Raw genomic sequence first — 19,506 nt, 5'->3', positions numbered from 1 at the left:
TGCGCTAAAATGGAAATTCCAAATTTGCGTAAGTTGATTAGTTTATAAGGCCATGAATTATCTTTATTGATCCTATGTCATATTAAAGACCTTCATTAAATAACTATTTTTGGACGCGTCGATGGTGTAACGGTTAGCATTGGTGTCTTCCAAGCACTAGTTCCGGGTTCGACTCCCGGTCGACGCAAGATTTTTAATACTAAAATAGTGTTAAAATTATATAATAAAATATACATAGTTTGATATTAAATAATTTTTTTAACTTATGTAGCAATAAAGCTAAAATTTAATGTATATAACCCCACATTATCCGACTGGTAATTTTACCCGACTCTGTTTTTTAAAATTCGTTAAATAAACGTGAACAATTAAAAAATAATTTAATATGTGTTATTAAACATTAAAAAAAATTAAAGGAAACATTTTCTTATAGATTAAAATTTTGTGCTTTAAAACGAAAATAGTTAAAATATAATAAATTATATAATTAACAATGTCCAGATAAGCCAACATAATACATAAAATTGGTTGCAAAAATGGGAATAAGTTAACTTAATTTGGGACTCTCTAACAAAAGTTTGAGCTTTATTTATTACGAATAAGTTAAGTCATTTAAAGTGCAAAAAGATAAAATTTATATTTTTTATAAGTTGTTTAGCTTTTAACCTATAAAAGAGTAAACGAGAATAAGCGAAAATATATAAACAATAAAAATTTTTATTTTTCTTATTACATTTTACTTTGATATTAATTTAGTACGTTAATAAGCAGAAAGGGACATAATGTAAATTAAGCGTTTATTTTTGAAAAAAGTAAGTCAAAGTTTTGTATCAACTATCCCATAATAGCAATTATAATTAGAAATTTCACAACACGATATTTTTAGTTTATTGAGTTTCGTAATGCAGCACCTGGTTGAACGGAAATACCCATTTAATGCAATATTTTTTGTAAATTTTAAATGAAATATATTTGCAAATATTTTTATAATGGTGCTTTAACTTTGTTTTTATGGTATATCTATATATTCTAGAAAAATTATGTTTCCTTTGTGATGTGCAAATCTTAGTTAAAAAAATTTTTTTACATAATGTAAGCTTAGCGTTTTTTTAAAGAGGAAGTAAGTTAAGGTTTTGTATCAACTAACCCATAATACCAATTATAATCAGAAATTTCGCCACACGATATCTTTAATTTAATGAGTTTCGTAATGCAAAATGTGTCAGGATGGCCGAGTGGTCTAAGGCGCCAGACTCAAGATAAAATCTTCGCCGTTGTGCGGCGATGGGTGTTCTGGTCTCCGAATGGAGGCGTGGGTTCGAATCCCACTTCTGACAATATTTTTATATGATTAAAACACGATTTTTGAATTAAATAAACAACTTTTTAATTTCACTATTGTTGGCATAACGTCAGGTTAAAAATAAAGATAGGTTTATTCAGAAGTTCACGGATATAACACGTAACTAAATTTATTCAAAAAAAATTTAACTTTTTATTTTAAACTTAACCGTCATAAAGAAACCAGTATTTAATTATAAGTGAATTACCAGCTTTACGAATTGCAAATTTGACTGTAACTTACCTTTCCAAAGTAACCAAGTTAAAGGGTAAAAATAAGTTCCCTCGTCCGATTATTTAAAAAAACTTTTATGTAACAGGTATGTACTAGTTAACTAATTTAATAAAATAAGTATTTATTGCTAATATTCTTCTTACCAATATAGGTCAAGTCTGAATCCAAATTATGTATTAGTGGTAAAGTAATTAGCCAATACCAAACAATAAATTTAACGTAGCAAACATTTATCAATGGAATACCATAACAAATCTGCCATTTTCATGTTTATTGTAACGTGTTATCTGTCCTAAGTCACTTGCCCCCTCCCATTAGTCACTTGGGCCCACTTTATCCGCTGTGGGCTGTATTACGTGACTTGTAAGTTAAACTGTAAGAAATGAGTTGTTTAAGGAGGTACATAGTGAACAGCCTGAAAAATGGTTGTGTTTGGTTGCTCGATTGTGTTGATAATCATCTTGTAAATAAATCTGTGATATACAGAATTTGGTGCGAGATCAGTAGTTAACAAAATAGGTAAACGCATAAGCGGCAGAATATTTTACAATATTTATCTATAATTCTTTACTTCATAAATTGTGAATTTAAACTACTATTTTATGATCATAATGAAACACAATAAATGCAATGTTATATTTTTGAGGCAGGTCAAAGAAGTATACCGTTGTCCTTTCCTGACAGTATCGTACATAAAAAAACTTTAAAAATGATATTAATTTATACTCTAAAATGGTAGCAATTTCCAACAAAACTTTGAACATTATCGGATCCGAATAAGTTCGTTCTTTAAATGCGCTAAAATGGAAATTCCAAATTTGCGTAAGTTGATTAGTTTATAAGGCCATGAATTATCTTTATTGATCCTATGTCATATTAAAGACCTTCATTAAATAACTATTTTTGGACGCGTCGATGGTGTAACGGTTAGCATTGGTGTCTTCCAAGCACTAGTTCCGGGTTCGACTCCCGGTCGACGCAAGATTTTTAATACTAAAATAGTGTTAAAATTATATAATAAAATATACATAGTTTGATATTAAATAATTTTTTTAACTTATGTAGCAATAAAGCTAAAATTTAATGTATATAACCCCACATTATCCGACTGGTAATTTTACCCGACTCTGTTTTTCAAAATTCGTTAAATAAACGTGAACAATTAAAAAATAATTTAATATGTGTTATTAAACATTAAAAAAAATTAAAGACAACATTTTCTTATAGAATAAAATTTTGTGCTTTAAAACGAAAATAGTTAAAATATAATAAATTATATAATTAACAATGTCCAGATAAGCCAACATAATACATACAATTGGTTGCAAAAATAGGAATAAGTTAACTTAATTTGGGACTCTCTAACAAAAGTTTGAGCTTTATTTATTACGAATAAGTTAAGTCATTTAAAGTGCAAAAAAATAAAATTTATATTTTTTATAAGTTGTTTAGCTTTTAACCTATAAAAGAGTAAACGAGAATAAGCGAAAATATATAAACAATAAAAATTTTGATTTTCCTTATTACATTTTACTTTGATATTAATTTAGTACGTTAATAAGCAGAAAGGGACATAATGTAAATTAAGCGTTTATTTTTGAAAAAAGTAAGTCAAAGTTTTGTATCAACTATCCCATAATAGCAATTATAATTAGAAATTTCACAACACGATATTTTTAGTTTATTGAGTTTCGTAATGCAGCACCTGGTTGAACGGAAATACTCATTTAATGCAATATTTTTTGTAAATTTTAAATGAAATATATTTGCAAATATTTTTATAATGGTGCTTTAACTTTGTTTTTATGGTATATCTATATATTCTAGAAAAATTATGTTTCCCTTGTGATGTGCAAATGTTAGTTAAAAAAAAATTTTTACATAATGTAAGCTTAGCGTTTTTTTAAAGAGGAAGTAAGTTAAGGTTTTGTATCAACTAACCCATAATACCAATTATAATCAGAAATTTCGCCACACGATATCTTTAATTTAATGAGTTTCGTAATGCAAAATGTGTTAGGATGTCCGAGTGGTCTAAGGCGCCAGACTCAAGATAAAATCTTCGCCGTTGTGCGGCGATGGGTGTTCTGGTCTCCGAATGGAGGCGTGGGTTCGCTTCCCACTTCTGACAATATTTTTATATGATTAAAACACGATTTTTGAATTAAATAAACAACTTTTTAATTTCACTATTGTTGGCATAACGTCAGGTTAAAAATAAAGATAGGTTTATTCAGAAGTTCACAGATATAACACGTAACTAAATTTATTCAAAAAAAATTTAACTTTTTATTTTAAACTTAACCGTCATAAAGAAACCAGTATTTAATTATAAGTGAATTACCAGCTTTACGAATTGCAAATTTGACTGTAACTTACCTTTCCAAAGTAACCAAGTTAAAGGGTAAAAATAAGTTCCCTCGTCCGATTATTTAAAAAAACTTTTATGTAACAGGTATGTACTAGTTAACTAATTTAATAAAATAAGTATTTATTGCTAATATTCTTCTTACCAATATAGGTCAAGTCTGAATCCAAATTATGTATTAGTGGTAAAGTAATTAGCCAATACCAAACAATAAATTTAACGTAGCAAACATTTATCAATGGAATACCATAACAAATCTGCCATTTTCATGTTTATTGTAACGTGTTATCTGTCCTAAGTCACTTGCCCCCTCTCATTAGTCACTTGGGCCCACTTTATCCGCTGTGGGCTGTATTACGTGACTTGTAAGTTAAACTGTAAGAAATGAGTTGTTTAAGGAGGTACATAGTGAACAGCCTGAAAAATGGTTGTGTTTGGTTGCTCGATTGTGTTGATAATCATTTTGTAAATAAATCTGTGATATACAGAATTTGGTGCGAGATCAGTAGTTAACAAAATAGGTAAACGCATAAGCGGCAGAATATTTTACAATATTTATCTATAATTCTTTAGTTCATAAATTGTGAATTTAAACTACTATTTTATGATCATAATGAAACACAATAAATGCAATGTTATATTTTTGAGGCAGGTCAAAGAAGTATACCGTTGTCCTTTTCTGACAGTATCGTACATAAAAAAACTTTAAAAATGATATTAATTTATACTCTAAAATGGTAGCAATTTCCAACAAAACTTTGAACATTATCGGATCCGAATAAGTTCGTTCTTTAAATGCGCTAAAATAGAAATTCCAAATTTGCGTAAGTTGATTAGTTTATAAGGCCATGAATTATCTTTATTGATCCTATGTCATATTAAAGAGCTTCATTAAATAACTGTTATTGTACGCGTCGATGGTGTAACGGTTAGCATTGGTGCCTTCCAAGCACTAGTTCCGGGTTCGACTCCCGGTCGACGCAAGATTTTTAATACTAAAATAGTGTTAAAATTATATAATAAAATATACATAGTTTCATATTAAATAATTTTTTAACTTATGTAGCAATAAGGCTAAAATTTAATGTATATAACCCCACATTATCCGACTGGTAATTTTACCCGACTCTGTTTTTCAAAATTCGTTAAATAAACGTGAACAATTAAAAAATAATTTAATATGTGTTATTAAACATTAAAAAAAATTAAAGACAACATTTTCTTATAGAATAAAATTTTGTGCTTTAAAACGAAAATAGTTAAAATATAATAAATTATATAATTAACAATGTCCAGATAAGCCAACATAATACATACAATTGGTTGCAAAAATGGGAATAAGTTAACTTAATTTGGGACTCTCTAACAAAAGTTTGAGCTTTATTTATTACGAATAAGTTAAGTCATTTAAAGTGCAAAAAAATAAAATTTATATTTTTTGTAAGTTGTTTAGCTTTTAACCTATAAAAGAGTAAACGAGAATAAGCGAAAATATATAAACAATAAAAATTTTGATTTTCCTTATTACATTTTACTTTGATATTAATTTAGTACGTTAATAAGCAGAAAGGGACATAATGTAAATTAAGCGTTTATTTTTGAAAAAAGTAAGTCAAAGTTTTGTATCAACTATCCCATAATAGCAATTATAATTAGAAATTTCACAACACGATATTTTTAGTTTATTGAGTTTCGTAATGCAGCACCTGGTTGAACGGAAATACTCATTTAATGCAATATTTTTTGTAAATTTTAAATGAAATATATTTGCAAATATTTTTATAATGGTGCTTTAACTTTGTTTTTATGGTATATCTATATATTCTAGAAAAATTATGTTTCCCTTGTGATGTGCAAATGTTAGTTAAAAAAAAATTTTTACATAATGTAAGCTTAGCGTTTTTTTAAAGAAGAAGTAAGTTAAGGTTTTGTATCAACTAACCCATAATACCAATTATAATCAGAAATTTCGCCACACGATATCTTTAATTTAATGAGTTTCGTAATGCAAAATGTGTTAGGATAGCCGAGTGGTCTAAGGCGCCAGACTCAAGATAAAATCTTCGCCGTTGTGCGGCGATGGGTGTTCTGGTCTCCGAATGGAGGCGTGGGTTTGCTTCCCACTTCTGACAATATTTTTATATGATTAAAACACGATTTTTGAATTAAATAAACAACTTTTTAATTTCACTATTGTTGGCATAACGTCAGGTTAAAAATAAAGATAGGTTTATTCAGAAGTTCACAGATATAACACGTAACTAAATTTATTCAAAAAAAATTTAACTTTTTATTTTAAACTTAACCGTCATAAAGAAACCAGTATTTAATTATAAGTGAATTACCAGCTTTACGAATTGCAAATTTGACTGTAACTTACCTTTCCAAAGTAACCAAGTTAAAGGGTAAAAATAAGTTCCCTCGTCCGATTATTTAAAAAAACTTTTATGTAACAGGTATGTACTAGTTAACTAATTTAATAAAATAAGTATTTATTGCTAATATTCTTCTTACCAATATAGGTCAAGTCTGAATCCAAATTATGTATTAGTGGTAAAGTAATTAGCCAATACCAAACAATAAATTTAACGTAGCAAACATTTATCAATGGAATACCATAACAAATCTGCCATTTTCATGTTTATTGTAACGTGTTATCTGTCCTAAGTCACTTGCCCCCTCCCATTAGTCACTTGGGCCCACTTTATCCGCTGTGGGCTGTATTACGTGACTTGTAAGTTAAACTGTAAGAAATGAGTTGTTTAAGGAGGTACATAGTGAACAGCCTGAAAAATGGTTGTGTTTGGTTGCTCGATTGTGTTGATAATCATTTTGTAAATAAATCTGTGATATACAGAATTTGGTGCGAGATCAGTAGTTAACAAAATAGGTAAACGCATAAGCGGCAGAATATTTTACAATATTTATCTATAATTCTTTACTTCATAAATTGTGAATTTAAACTACTATTTTATGATCATAATGAAACACAATAAATGCAATGTTATATTTTTGAGGCAGGTCAAAGAAATATACCGTTGTCCTTTTCTGACAGTATCGTACATAAAAAAACTTTAAAAATGATATTAATTTATACTCTAAAATGGTAGCAATTTCCAACAAAACTTTGAACATTATCGGATCCGAATAAGTTCGTTCTTTAAATGCGCTAAAATGGAAATTCCAAATTTGCGTAAGTTGATTAGTTTATAAGGCCATGAATTATCTTTATTGATCCTATGTCATATTAAAGACCTTCATTAAATAACTATTTTTGGACGCGTCGATGGTGTAACGGTTAGCATTGGTGTCTTCCAAGCACTAGTTCCGGGTTCGACTCCCGGTCGACGCAAGATTTTTAATACTAAAATAGTGTTAAAATTATATAATAAAATATACATAGTTTGATATTAAATAATTTTTTTAACTTATGTAGCAATAAAGCTAAAATTTAATGTATATAACCCCACATTATCCGACTGGTAATTTTACCCGACTCTGTTTTTCAAAATTCGTTAAATAAACGTGAACAATTAAAAAATAATTTAATATGTGTTATTAAACATTAAAAAAAATTAAAGGAAACATTTTCTTATAGATTAAAATTTTGTGCTTTAAAATGAAAATAGTTAAAATATAATAAATTATATAATTAACAATGTCCAGATAAGCCAACATAATACATAAAATTGGTTGCAAAAATGGGAATAAGTTAACTTAATTTGGGACTCTCTAACAAAAGTTTGAGCTTTATTTATTACGAATAAGTTAAGTCATTTAAAGTGCAAAAAGATAAAATTTATATTTTTTATAAGTTGTTTAGCTTTTAACCTATAAAAGAGTAAACGAGAATAAGCGAAAATATATAAACAATAAAAATTTTTATTTTCCTTATTACATTTTACTTTGATATTAATTTAGTACGTTAATAAGCAGAAAGGGACATAATGTAAATTAAGCGTTTATTTTTGAAAAAAGTAAGTCAAAGTTTTGTATCAACTATCCCATAATAGCAATTATAATTAGAAATTTCACAACACGATATTTTTAGTTTATTGAGTTTCGTAATGCAGCACCTGGTTGAACGGAAATACCCATTTAATGCAATATTTTTTGTAAATTTTAAATGAAATATATTTGCAAATATTTTTATAATGGTGCTTTAACTTTGTTTTTATGGTATATCTATATATTCTAGAAAAATTATGTTTCCTTTGTGATGTGCAAATCTTAGTTAAAAAAATTTTTTTACATAATGTAAGCTTAGCGTTTTTTTAAAGAGGAAGTAAGTTAAGGTTTTGTATCAACTAACCCATAATACCAATTATAATCAGAAATTTCGCCACACGATATCTTTAATTTAATGAGTTTCGTAATGCAAAATGTGTCAGGATGGCCGAGTGGTCTAAGGCGCCAGACTCAAGATAAAATCTTCGCCGTTGTGCGGCGATGGGTGTTCTGGTCTCCGAATGGAGGCGTGGGTTCGAATCCCACTTCTGACAATATTTTTATATGATTAAAACACGATTTTTGAATTAAATAAACAACTTTTTAATTTCACTATTGTTGGCATAACGTCAGGTTAAAAATAAAGATAGGTTTATTCAGAAGTTCACGGATATAACACGTAACTAAATTTATTCAAAAAAAATTTTACTTTTTATTTTAAACTTAACCGTCATAAAGAAACCAGTATTTAATTATAAGTGAATTACCAGCTTTACGAATTGCAAATTTGACTGTAACTTACCTTTCCAAAGTAACCAAGTTAAAGGGTAAAAATAAGTTCCCTCGTCCGATTATTTAAAAAAACTTTTATGTAACAGGTATGTACTAGTTAACTAATTTAATAAAATAAGTATTTATTGCTAATATTCTTCTTACCAATATAGGTCAAGTCTGAATCCAAATTATGTATTAGTGGTAAAGTAATTAGCCAATACCAAACAATAAATTTAACGTAGCAAACATTTATCAATGGAATACCATAACAAATCTGCCATTTTCATGTTTATTGTAACGTGTTATCTGTCCTAAGTCACTTGCCCCCTCCCATTAGTCACTTGGGCCCACTTTATCCGCTGTGGGCTGTATTACGTGACTTGTAAGTTAAACTGTAAGAAATGAGTTGTTTAAGGAGGTACATAGTGAACAGCCTGAAAAATGGTTGTGTTTGGTTGCTCGATTGTGTTGATAATCATCTTGTAAATAAATCTGTGATATACAGAATTTGGTGCGAGATCAGTAGTTAACAAAATAGGTAAACGCATAAGCGGCAGAATATTTTACAATATTTATCTATAATTCTTTACTTCATAAATTGTGAATTTAAACTACTATTTTATGATCATAATGAAACACAATAAATGCAATGTTATATTTTTGAGGCAGGTCAAAGAAGTATACCGTTGTCCTTTCCTGACAGTATCGTACATAAAAAAACTTTAAAAATGATATTAATTTATACTCTAAAATGGTAGCAATTTCCAACAAAACTTTGAACATTATCGGATCCGAATAAGTTCGTTCTTTAAATGCGCTAAAATGGAAATTCCAAATTTGCGTAAGTTGATTAGTTTATAAGGCCATGAATTATCTTTATTGATCCTATGTCATATTAAAAAGCTTCATTAAATAACTGTTTTTGTACGCGTCGATGGTGTAACGGTTAGCATTGGTGCCTTCCAAGCACTAGTTCCGGGTTCGACTCCCGGTCGACGCAAGATTTTTAATACTAAAATAGTGTTAAAATTATATAATAAAATATACATAGTTTGATATTAAATAATTTTTTTAACTTATGTAGCAATAAAGCTAAAATTTAATGTATATAACCCCACATTATCCGACTGGTAATTTTACCCGACTCTGATTTTCAAAATTCGTTAAATAAACGTGAACAATTAAAAAATAATTTAATATGTGTTATTAAACATTAAAAAAAATTAAAGGAAACATTTTCTTATAGATTAAAATTTTGTACTTTAAAATGAAAATAGTTAAAATATAATAAATTATATAATTAACAATGTCCAGATAAGCCAACATAATACATAAAATTGGTTGCAAAAATGGGAATAAGTTAACTTAATTTGGGACTCTCTAACAAAAGTTTGAGCTTTATTTATTACGAATAAGTTAAGTCATTTAAAGTGCAAAAAAATAAAATTTATATTTTTTATAAGTTGTTTAGCTTTTAACCTATAAAAGAGTAAACGAGAATAAGCGAAAATATATAAACAATAAAAATTTTGATTTTCCTTATTACATTTTACTTTGATATTAATTTAGTACGTTAATAAGCAGAAAGGGACATAATGTAAATTAAGCGTTTATTTTTGAAAAAAGTAAGTTAAAGTTTTGTATCAACTATCCCATAATAGCAATTATAATTAGAAATTTCACAACACGATATTTTTAGTTTATTGAGTTTCGTAATGCAGCACCTGGTTGAACGGAAATACCCATTTAATGCAATATTTTTTGTAAATTTTAAATGAAATATATTTGCAAATATTTTTATAATGGTGCTTTAACTTTGTTTTTATGGTATATCTATATATTCTAGAAAAATTATGTTTCCTTTGTGATGTGCAAATGTTAGTTAAAAAAATTTTTTTACATAATGTAAGCTTAGCGTTTTTTTAAAGAGGAAGTAAGTTAAGGTTTTGTATCAACTAACCCATAATACCAATTATAATCAGAAATTTCGCCACACGATATCTTTAATTTAATGAGTTTCGTAATGCAAAATGTGTCAGGATGGCCGAGTGGTCTAAGGCGCCAGACTCAAGATAAAATCTTCGCCGTTGTGCGGCGATGGGTGTTCTGGTCTCCGAATGGAGGCGTGGGTTCGAATCCCACTTCTGACAATATTTTTATATGATTAAAACACGATTTTTGAATTAAATAAACAACTTTTTAATTTCACTAGTGTTGGCATAACGTCAGGTTAAAAATAAAGATAGGTTTATTCAGAAGTTCACGGATATAACACGTAACTAAATTTATTCAAAAAAAATTTTACTTTTTATTTTAAACTTAACCGTCATAAAGAAACCAGTATTTAATTATAAGTGAATTACCAGCTTTACGAATTGCAAATTTGACTGTAACTTACCTTTCCAAAGTAACCAAGTTAAAGGGTAAAAATAAGTTCCCTCGTCCGATTATTTAAAAAAACTTTTATGTAACAGGTATGTACTAGTTAACTAATTTAATAAAATAAGTATTTATTGCTAATATTCTTCTTACCAATATAGGTCAAGTCTGAATCCAAATTATGTATTAGTGGTAAAGTAATTAGCCAATACCAAACAATAAATTTAACGTAGCAAACATTTATCAATGGAATACCATAACAAATCTGCCATTTTCATGTTTATTGTAACGTGTTATCTGTCCTAAGTCACTTGCCCCCTCCCATTAGTCACTTGGGCCCACTTTATCCGCTGTGGGCTGTATTACGTGACTTGTAAGTTAAACTGTAAGAAATGAGTTGTTTAAGGAGGTACATAGTGAACAGCCTGAAAAATGGTTGTGTTTGGTTGCTCGATTGTGTTGATAATCATCTTGTAAATAAATCTGTGATATACAGAATTTGGTGCGAGATCAGTAGTTAACAAAATAGGTAAACGCATAAGCGGCAGAATATTTTACAATATTTATCTATAATTCTTTACTTCATAAATTGTGAATTTAAACTACTATTTTATGATCATAATGAAACACAATAAATGCAATGTTATATTTTTGAGGCAGGTCAAAGAAGTATACCGTTGTCCTTTCCTGACAGTATCGTACATAAAAAAACTTTAAAAATGATATTAATTTATACTCTAAAATGGTAGCAATTTCCAACAAAACTTTGAACATTATCGGATCCGAATAAGTTCGTTCTTTAAATGCGCTAAAATGGAAATTCCAAATTTGCGTAAGTTGATTAGTTTATAAGGCCATGAATTATCTTTATTGATCCTATGTCATATTAAAAAGCTTCATTAAATAACTGTTTTTGTACGCGTCGATGGTGTAACGGTTAGCATTGGTGCCTTCCAAGCACTAGTTCCGGGTTCGACTCCCGGTCGACGCAAGATTTTTAATACTAAAATAGTGTTAAAATTATATAATAAAATATACATAGTTTGATATTAAATAATTTTTTTAACTTATGTAGCAATAAAGCTAAAATTTAATGTATATAACCCCACATTATCCGACTGGTAATTTTACCCGACTCTGATTTTCAAAATTCGTTAAATAAACGTGAACAATTAAAAAATAATTTAATATGTGTTATTAAACATTAAAAAAAATTAAAGGAAACATTTTCTTATAGATTAAAATTTTGTGCTTTAAAATGAAAATAGTTAAAATATAATAAATTATATAATTAACAATGTCCAGATAAGCCAACATAATACATAAAATTGGTTGCAAAAATGGGAATAAGTTAACTTAATTTGGGACTCTCTAACAAAAGTTTGAGCTTTATTTATTACGAATAAGTTAAGTCATTTAAAGTGCAAAAAAATAAAATTTATATTTTTTGTAAGTTGTTTAGCTTTTAACCTATAAAAGAGTAAACGAGAATAAGCGAAAATATATAAACAATAAAAATTTTGATTTTCCTTATTACATTTTACTTTGATATTAATTTAGTACGTTAATAAGCAGAAAGGGACATAATGTAAATTAAGCGTTTATTTTTGAAAAAAGTAAGTCAAAGTTTTGTATCAACTATCCCATAATAGCAATTATAATTAGAAATTTCACAACACGATATTTTTAGTTTATTGAGTTTCGTAATGCAGCACCTGGTTGAACGGAAATACCCATTTAATGCAATATTTTTTGTAAATTTTAAATAAAATATATTTGCAAATATTTTTATAATGGTGCTTTAACTTTGTTTTTATGGTATATCTATATATTCTAGAAAAATTATGTTTCCTTTGTGATGTGCAAATGTTAGTTAAAAAAATTTTTTTACATAATGTAAGCTTAGCGTTTTTTTAAAGAGGAAGTAAGTTAAGGTTTTGTATCAACTAACCCATAATACCAATTATAATCAGAAATTTCGCCACACGATATCTTTAATTTAATGAGTTTCGTAATGCAAAATGTGTCAGGATGGCCGAGTGGTCTAAGGCGCCAGACTCAAGATAAAATCTTCGCCGTTGTGCGGCGATGGGTGTTCTGGTCTCCGAATGGAGGCGTGGGTTCGAATCCCACTTCTGACAATTTTTTTATATGATTAAAACACGATTTTTGAATTAAATAAACAACTTTTTAATTTCACTATTGTTGGCATAACGTCAGGTTAAAAATAAAAATAGGTTTATTCAGAAGTTCACGGATATAACACGTAACTAAATTTATTCAAAAAAAATTTTACTTTTTATTTTAAACTTAACCGTCATAAAGAAACCAGTATTTAATTATAAGTGAATTACCAGCTTTACAAATTGCAAATTTAACTGTAACTTACCTTTCCAAAGTAACCAAGTTAAAGGGTAAAAATAAGTTCCCTCGTCCGATTATTTAAAAAAACTTTTATGTAACAGGTATGTACTAGTTAACTAATTTAATAAAATAAGTATTTATTGCTAATATTCTTCTTACCAACATAGGTCAAGTCTGAATCCAAATTATGTATTAGTGGTAAAGTAATTAGCCAATACCAAACAATAAATTTAACGTAACAAACATTTATCAATGAAATACCATAACAAATCTGCCATTTTCATGTTTATTGTAATGTGTTATCTGTCCTAAGTCACTTGCCCCCTCCCATTAGTCACTTGGCCCCACTTTGTCCGCTGTGGGCTGTATTACGTGATTTGTAAGTTAAACTGTAAGAAATGAGTTGTTTAAGGAGGCACATAGTGAACAGCCTGAAAAATGGTTGTGTTTGGTTGCTCGATTGTGTTGGTAATCATCTTGTAAATAAATCTGTGATATACAGAATTTGGTGCGAGATCAGTAGTTAACAAAATAGGTAAACGCATAAGCGGCAGAATATTTTACAATATTTATCTATAATTCTTTACTTCATAAATTGTGAATTTAAACTACTATTTTATGATCATAATGAAACACAATAAATGCAATGTTATATTTTTGAGGCAGGTCAAAGAAGTATACCGTTGTCCTTTTCTGACAATATCGTACATAAAAAAAAACTTTAAAAATGATATTAATTTATACTCTAAAATGGTAGCAATTTCCAACAAAACTTTGAACATTATCGGATCCAAATAAGTTCGTTCTTTAAATACGCTAAAATGAAAATTAAAAATTTGCGTAAGTTGATTAGTTTTTAAGGCCATGAATTATCTTTATTGATCCTATGTCATATTAAAGAGCTTCATTAAATAACGGTTTTTCTACGCGTCGATGGTGTAACGGTTAGCATTGGTGCCTTCCAAGCACTAGTTCCGGGTTCGACTCCCGGTTGACGCAAGATTTTTAATACTAAAATAGTGTTAAAATTATATAATAAAATATACATAGTTTGATATTAAAAATTTTTTTAACTTATGTAGCAATAAAGCTAAAATTTAATGTATATAACCCCACATTATCCGACTGGTAATTTTACCCGACTCTGTTTTTCAAAATTCGTTAAATAAACGTGAACAATTAAAAAATAATTTAATATGTGTTATTAAACATTTAAAAAAATTAAAGACAACATCTTCTTATAGAATAAAATTTTGTGCTTTAAAATGAAAATAGTTAAAATATAATAAATTATATAATAAACAATGTCCAGATAAGCCAACATAATATATAAAATTGGTTGCAAAAATGGGAATAAGTTAACTTAATTTGGGACTCTCTAACAAAAGTTTGAGGTTTATTTATTACGAATAAATTAAGTCATTTAAAGTGCAAAAAAATTTTGTATTTTTTATAAGTTGTTTAGCTTTTAACCTATAACAGAGTAAACGAGAATAAGCGAAAATATATAAACAATAAAAATTTTGATTTTCCTTATTACATTTTACTTTGATATTAATTTAGTACGTTAATAAGCAGAAAGGGCGTTATGGCTTAGTGGTAAAGCGCCTGTCTTGTAAACAGGAGATCCTGGGTTCGATCCCCAGTAACGCCTATTCATGTTTTTAAACTATTGTTGTGAAATTTATTAATTTCTAAAAAGTATTCTACCTTTTCTGATTTAAAAATAAATAAAATTTGCGGTTTATATTTGCAAATCTTTTTAATGAAACTTTAAATTTGTTTTCTCGGTAAATCTATAAATTTAAAAAAAATTATTTTCCCTTTGTGATGTGCATATGTTGGTTAGTAAAAATGAATTTTGACATAATGTAAATTAAGCGTTTATTTTTGAAAAAAGTAAGTCAAAGTTTTGTATCAACTATCCCATAATAGCAATTATAATTAGAAATTTCACAACACGATATTTTTAGTTTATTGAGTTTCGTAATGCAGCACCTGGTTGAACGGAAATACCCATTTAATGCAATATTTTTTGTAAATTTTAAATGAAATATATTTGCAAATATTTTTATAATGGTGCTTTAACTTTGTTTTTATGGTATATCTATATATTCTAGAAAAATTATGTTTCCTTTGTGATGTGCAAATGTTAGTTAAAAAAAATTTTTTACATAATGTAAGCTTAGCGTTTTTTTAAAGAGGAAGTAAGTTAAGGTTTTGTATCAACTAACCCATAATACCAATTATAATCAGAAATTTCGCCACACGATATCTTTAATTTAATGAGTTTCGTAATGCAAAATGTGTCAGGATGGCCGAGTGGTCTAAGGCGCCAGACTCAAGATAAAATCTTCGCCGTTGTGCGGCGATGGGTGTTCTGGTCTCCGAATGGAGGCGTGGGTTCGACTCCCACTTCTGACAATATTTTTATATGATTAAAACACGATTTTTGAATTAAATAAACAACTTTTTAATTTCACTAGTGTTGGCATAACGTCAGGTTAAAAATAAAAATAGGTTTATTCAGAAGTTCACGGATATAACACGTAACTAAATTTATTCAAAAAAAAATTTTACTTTTTATTTTAAACTTAACCGTCATAAAGAAACCAGTATTTAATTATAAGTGAATTACCAGCTTTACAAATTGCAAATTTAACTGTAACTTACCTTTCCAAAGTAACCAAGTTAAAGGGTAAAAATAAGTTCCCTCGTCCGATTATTTAAAAAAACTTTTATGTAACAGGTATGTACTAGTTAACTAATTTAATAAAATAAGTATTTATTGCTAATATTCTTCTTACCAACATAGGTCAAGTCTGAATCCAAATTATGTATTAGTGGTAAAGTAATTAGCCAATACCAAACAATAAATTTAACGTACCAAACATTTATCAATGGAATACCATAACAAATCTGCCATTTTCATGTTTATTGTAACGTGTTATCTGTCCTAGGTCACTTGCCCCCTCCGATTAGTCACTTGGGCCCACTTTATCCGCTGTGGGCTGTATTACGTGACTTGTAAGTTAAACTGTAAGAAATGAGTTGTTTAAGGAGGTACATAGTGAACAGCCTGAAAAATGGTTGTGTTTGGTTGCTCGATTGTGTTGATAATCATCTTGTAAATAAATCTGTGATATACAGAATTTGGTGCGAGATCAGTAGTTAACAAAATAGGTAAACGCATAAGCGGCAGAATATTTTACAATATTTATCTATAATTCTTTAGTTCATAAATTGTGAATTTAAACTACTATTTTATGATCATAATGAAACACAATAAATGCAATGTTATATTTTTGAGGCAGGTCAAAGAAGTATACCGTTGTCGTTTCCTGACAGTATCGTACATAAAAAAAACTTAAAAAATGATATTAATTTATACTCTAAAATGGTAGCAATTTCCAACAAAACTTTGAACATTATCGGATCCGAATAAGTTCGTTCTTTAAATGCGCTAAAATGGAAATTCCAAATTTGCGTAAGTTGATTTGTTTATAAGGCCATGAATTATCTTTATTGATCCTATGTCATATTAAAGAGCTTCATTAAATAACTGTTTTTGTACGCGTCGATGGTGTAACGGTTAGCATTGGTGCCTTCCAAGCACTAGTTCTGGGTTCGACTCCCGGTCGACGAAAGATTTTTAATACTAAAATAGTGTTAAAATTATATAATAAAATACACATAGTTTGATATTAAATAATTTTTTTAACTTATGTAGCAATAAAGCTAAAATTTAATGTATATAACCCCACATTATCCGACTGGTAATTTTACCCGACTCTGTTTTTCAAAATTCGTTAAATAAACGTGAACAATTAAAAAATAATTTAATATGTGTTATTAAACATTTAAAAAAATTAAAGACAACATCTTCTTATAGAATAAAATTATGTGCTTTAAAATGAAAATAATTAAAATATAATAAATTATATAATAAACAATGTCCAGATAAGCCAACATAATATATAAAATTGGTTGCAAAAATGGGAATAAGTTAACTTAATTTGGGACTCTCTAACAAAAGTTTGAGCTTTATTTATTACGAATAAATTAAGTCATTTAAAGTGCAAAAAAATTTTGTATTTTTTATAAGTTGTTTAGCTTTTAACCTATAACAGAGTAAACGAGAATAAGCGAAAATATATAAACAATAAAAATTTTGATTTTCCTTATTACATTTTACTTTGATATTAATTTAGTACGTTAATAAGCAGAAAGGGCGTTATGGCTTAGTGGTAAAGCGCCTGTCTTGTAAACAGGAGATCCTGGGTTCGATCCCCAGTAACGCCTATACATGTTTTTAAACTATTGTTGTGAAATTTATTAATTTCTAAAAAGTATTCTACCTTTTCTGATTTAAAAATAAATAAAATTTGCGGTTTATATTTGCAAATCTTTTTAATGAAACTTTAAATTTGTTTTCTCGGTAAATCTATATATTCTAAAAAAATTATTTTCCCTTTGTGATGTGCATATGTTGGTTAGTAAAAATGAATTTTGACATAATGTAAATTAAGCGTTTATTTTTGAAAAAAGTAAGTCAAAGTTTTGTATCAACTATCCCATAATAGCAATTATAATTAGAAATTTCACAACACGATATTTTTAGTTTATTGAGTTTCGTAATGCAGCACCTGGTTGAACGGAAATACCCATTTAATGCAATATTTTTTGTAAATTTTAAATGAAATATATTTGAAAATATTTTTATAATGGTGCTTTAACTTTGTTTTTATGGTATATCTATATATTCTAGAAAAATTATGTTTTCTTTGTGATGTGCAAATGTTAGTTAAAAAAAAAATTTTACATAATGTAAGCTTAGCGTTTTTTTAAAGAGGAAGTAAGTTAAGGTTTTGTATCAACTAACCCATAATACCAATTATAATCAGAAACTTCGCCACACGATATCTTTAATTTAATGAGTTTCCTAATGCAAAATGTGTCAGGATGGCCGAGTGGTCTAAGGCGCCAGACTCAAGATAAAATCTTCGCCGTTGTGCGGCGATGGGTGTTCTGGTCTCCGAATGGAGGCGTGGGTTCGAATCCCACTTCTGACAATTTTTTTATATAATTAAAACACGATTTTTGAATTAAATAAACAACTTTTTAATTTCACTATTGTTGGCATAACGTCAGGTTAAAAATAAAAATAGGTTTATTTAGAAGTTCACGGATATAACACGTAACTAAATTTATTCAAAAAAAATTTTACTTTTTATTTTAAACTTAACCGTCATAAAGAAACCAGTATTTAATTATAAGTGAATTACCAGCTTTACAAATTGCAAATTTAACTGTAACTTACCTTTCCAAAGTAACCAAGTTAAAGGGTAAAAATAAGTTCCCTCGTCCGATTATTTAAAAAAACTTTTATGTAACAGGTATGTACTAGTTAACTAATTTAATAAAATAAGTATTTATTGCTAATATTCTTCTTACCAACATAGGTCAAGTCTGAATCCAAATTATGTATTAGTGGTAAAGTAATTAGCCAATACCAAACAATAAATTTAACGTACCAAACATTTATCAATGGAATACCATAACAAATCTGCCATTTTCATGTTTATTGTAACGTGTTATCTGTCCTAGGTCACTTGCCCCCTCCGATTAGTCACTTGGGCCCACTTTATCCGCTGTGGGCTGTATTACGTGACTTGTAAGTTAAACTGTAAGAAATGAGTTGTTTAAGGAGGTACATAGTGAACAGCCTGAAAAATGGTTGTGTTTGGTTGCTCGATTGTGTTGATAATCATCTTGTAAATAAATCTGTGATATACAGAATTTGGTGCGAGATCAGTAGTTAACAAAATAGGTAAACGCATAAGCGGCAGAATATTTTACAATATTTATCTATAATTCTTTAGTTCATAAATTGTGAATTTAAACTACTATTTTATGATCATAATGAAACACAATAAATGCAATGTTATATTTTTGAGGCAGGTCAAAGAAGTATACCGTTGTCGTTTCCTGACAGTATCGTACATAAAAAAAACTTAAAAAATGATATTAATTTATACTCTAAAATGGTAGCAATTTCCAACAAAACTTTGAACATTATCGGATCCGAATAAGTTCG

The 19,506-nt window shown here is 28.1% G+C and overlaps 15 non-coding genes across 15 annotated transcripts; all 15 read left to right on the top strand.

Annotated features, from left to right (window-relative positions):
• The first annotated feature begins 115 nt into the window (after positions 1–115).
• On the top strand, positions 116–187 carry Trnag-ucc (transfer RNA glycine (anticodon UCC)). Its single transcript has one exon. It is a non-coding gene; the product is annotated as a tRNA-Gly (tRNA).
• Positions 188–1,221: 1,034 nt separating this feature from the next.
• Trnal-caa (transfer RNA leucine (anticodon CAA)) lies at positions 1,222–1,337 on the top strand. The gene is made up of 2 exons: positions 1,222–1,259; positions 1,292–1,337. It is a non-coding gene; the product is annotated as a tRNA-Leu (tRNA).
• A 1,148-nt stretch (positions 1,338–2,485) lies between these two features.
• Positions 2,486–2,557, top strand: Trnag-ucc (transfer RNA glycine (anticodon UCC)). Its single transcript has one exon. It is a non-coding gene; the product is annotated as a tRNA-Gly (tRNA).
• A 2,298-nt stretch (positions 2,558–4,855) lies between these two features.
• Positions 4,856–4,927, top strand: Trnag-ucc (transfer RNA glycine (anticodon UCC)). The gene has a single exon. It is a non-coding gene; the product is annotated as a tRNA-Gly (tRNA).
• Positions 4,928–7,224: 2,297 nt separating this feature from the next.
• Trnag-ucc (transfer RNA glycine (anticodon UCC)) lies at positions 7,225–7,296 on the top strand. Its single transcript has one exon. It is a non-coding gene; the product is annotated as a tRNA-Gly (tRNA).
• A 1,034-nt stretch (positions 7,297–8,330) lies between these two features.
• Trnal-caa (transfer RNA leucine (anticodon CAA)) lies at positions 8,331–8,446 on the top strand. Its single transcript has 2 exons — positions 8,331–8,368; positions 8,401–8,446. It is a non-coding gene; the product is annotated as a tRNA-Leu (tRNA).
• A 1,148-nt stretch (positions 8,447–9,594) lies between these two features.
• Positions 9,595–9,666, top strand: Trnag-ucc (transfer RNA glycine (anticodon UCC)). The gene has a single exon. It is a non-coding gene; the product is annotated as a tRNA-Gly (tRNA).
• A 1,034-nt stretch (positions 9,667–10,700) lies between these two features.
• Trnal-caa (transfer RNA leucine (anticodon CAA)) lies at positions 10,701–10,816 on the top strand. Its single transcript has 2 exons — positions 10,701–10,738; positions 10,771–10,816. It is a non-coding gene; the product is annotated as a tRNA-Leu (tRNA).
• A 1,148-nt stretch (positions 10,817–11,964) lies between these two features.
• On the top strand, positions 11,965–12,036 carry Trnag-ucc (transfer RNA glycine (anticodon UCC)). Its single transcript has one exon. It is a non-coding gene; the product is annotated as a tRNA-Gly (tRNA).
• Positions 12,037–13,070: 1,034 nt separating this feature from the next.
• On the top strand, positions 13,071–13,186 carry Trnal-caa (transfer RNA leucine (anticodon CAA)). The gene is made up of 2 exons: positions 13,071–13,108; positions 13,141–13,186. It is a non-coding gene; the product is annotated as a tRNA-Leu (tRNA).
• Positions 13,187–14,336: 1,150 nt separating this feature from the next.
• On the top strand, positions 14,337–14,408 carry Trnag-ucc (transfer RNA glycine (anticodon UCC)). The gene has a single exon. It is a non-coding gene; the product is annotated as a tRNA-Gly (tRNA).
• A 583-nt stretch (positions 14,409–14,991) lies between these two features.
• Positions 14,992–15,063, top strand: Trnat-ugu (transfer RNA threonine (anticodon UGU)). The gene has a single exon. It is a non-coding gene; the product is annotated as a tRNA-Thr (tRNA).
• Positions 15,064–15,717: 654 nt separating this feature from the next.
• On the top strand, positions 15,718–15,833 carry Trnal-caa (transfer RNA leucine (anticodon CAA)). The gene is made up of 2 exons: positions 15,718–15,755; positions 15,788–15,833. It is a non-coding gene; the product is annotated as a tRNA-Leu (tRNA).
• A 1,806-nt stretch (positions 15,834–17,639) lies between these two features.
• On the top strand, positions 17,640–17,711 carry Trnat-ugu (transfer RNA threonine (anticodon UGU)). Its single transcript has one exon. It is a non-coding gene; the product is annotated as a tRNA-Thr (tRNA).
• A 654-nt stretch (positions 17,712–18,365) lies between these two features.
• Positions 18,366–18,481, top strand: Trnal-caa (transfer RNA leucine (anticodon CAA)). The gene is made up of 2 exons: positions 18,366–18,403; positions 18,436–18,481. It is a non-coding gene; the product is annotated as a tRNA-Leu (tRNA).
• Positions 18,482–19,506: the final 1,025 nt, after the last annotated feature.

This window comes from Corella eumyota, chromosome 6, assembly GCF_963082875.1.
Source record: "Corella eumyota chromosome 6, kaCorEumy4.1, whole genome shotgun sequence".
Lineage (NCBI taxonomy): Eukaryota > Metazoa > Chordata > Ascidiacea > Phlebobranchia > Corellidae > Corella > Corella eumyota.
The sequence above is the reverse complement of the archived record's forward strand: the minus strand, read 5'-3'. Positions and strand labels throughout refer to the sequence as shown.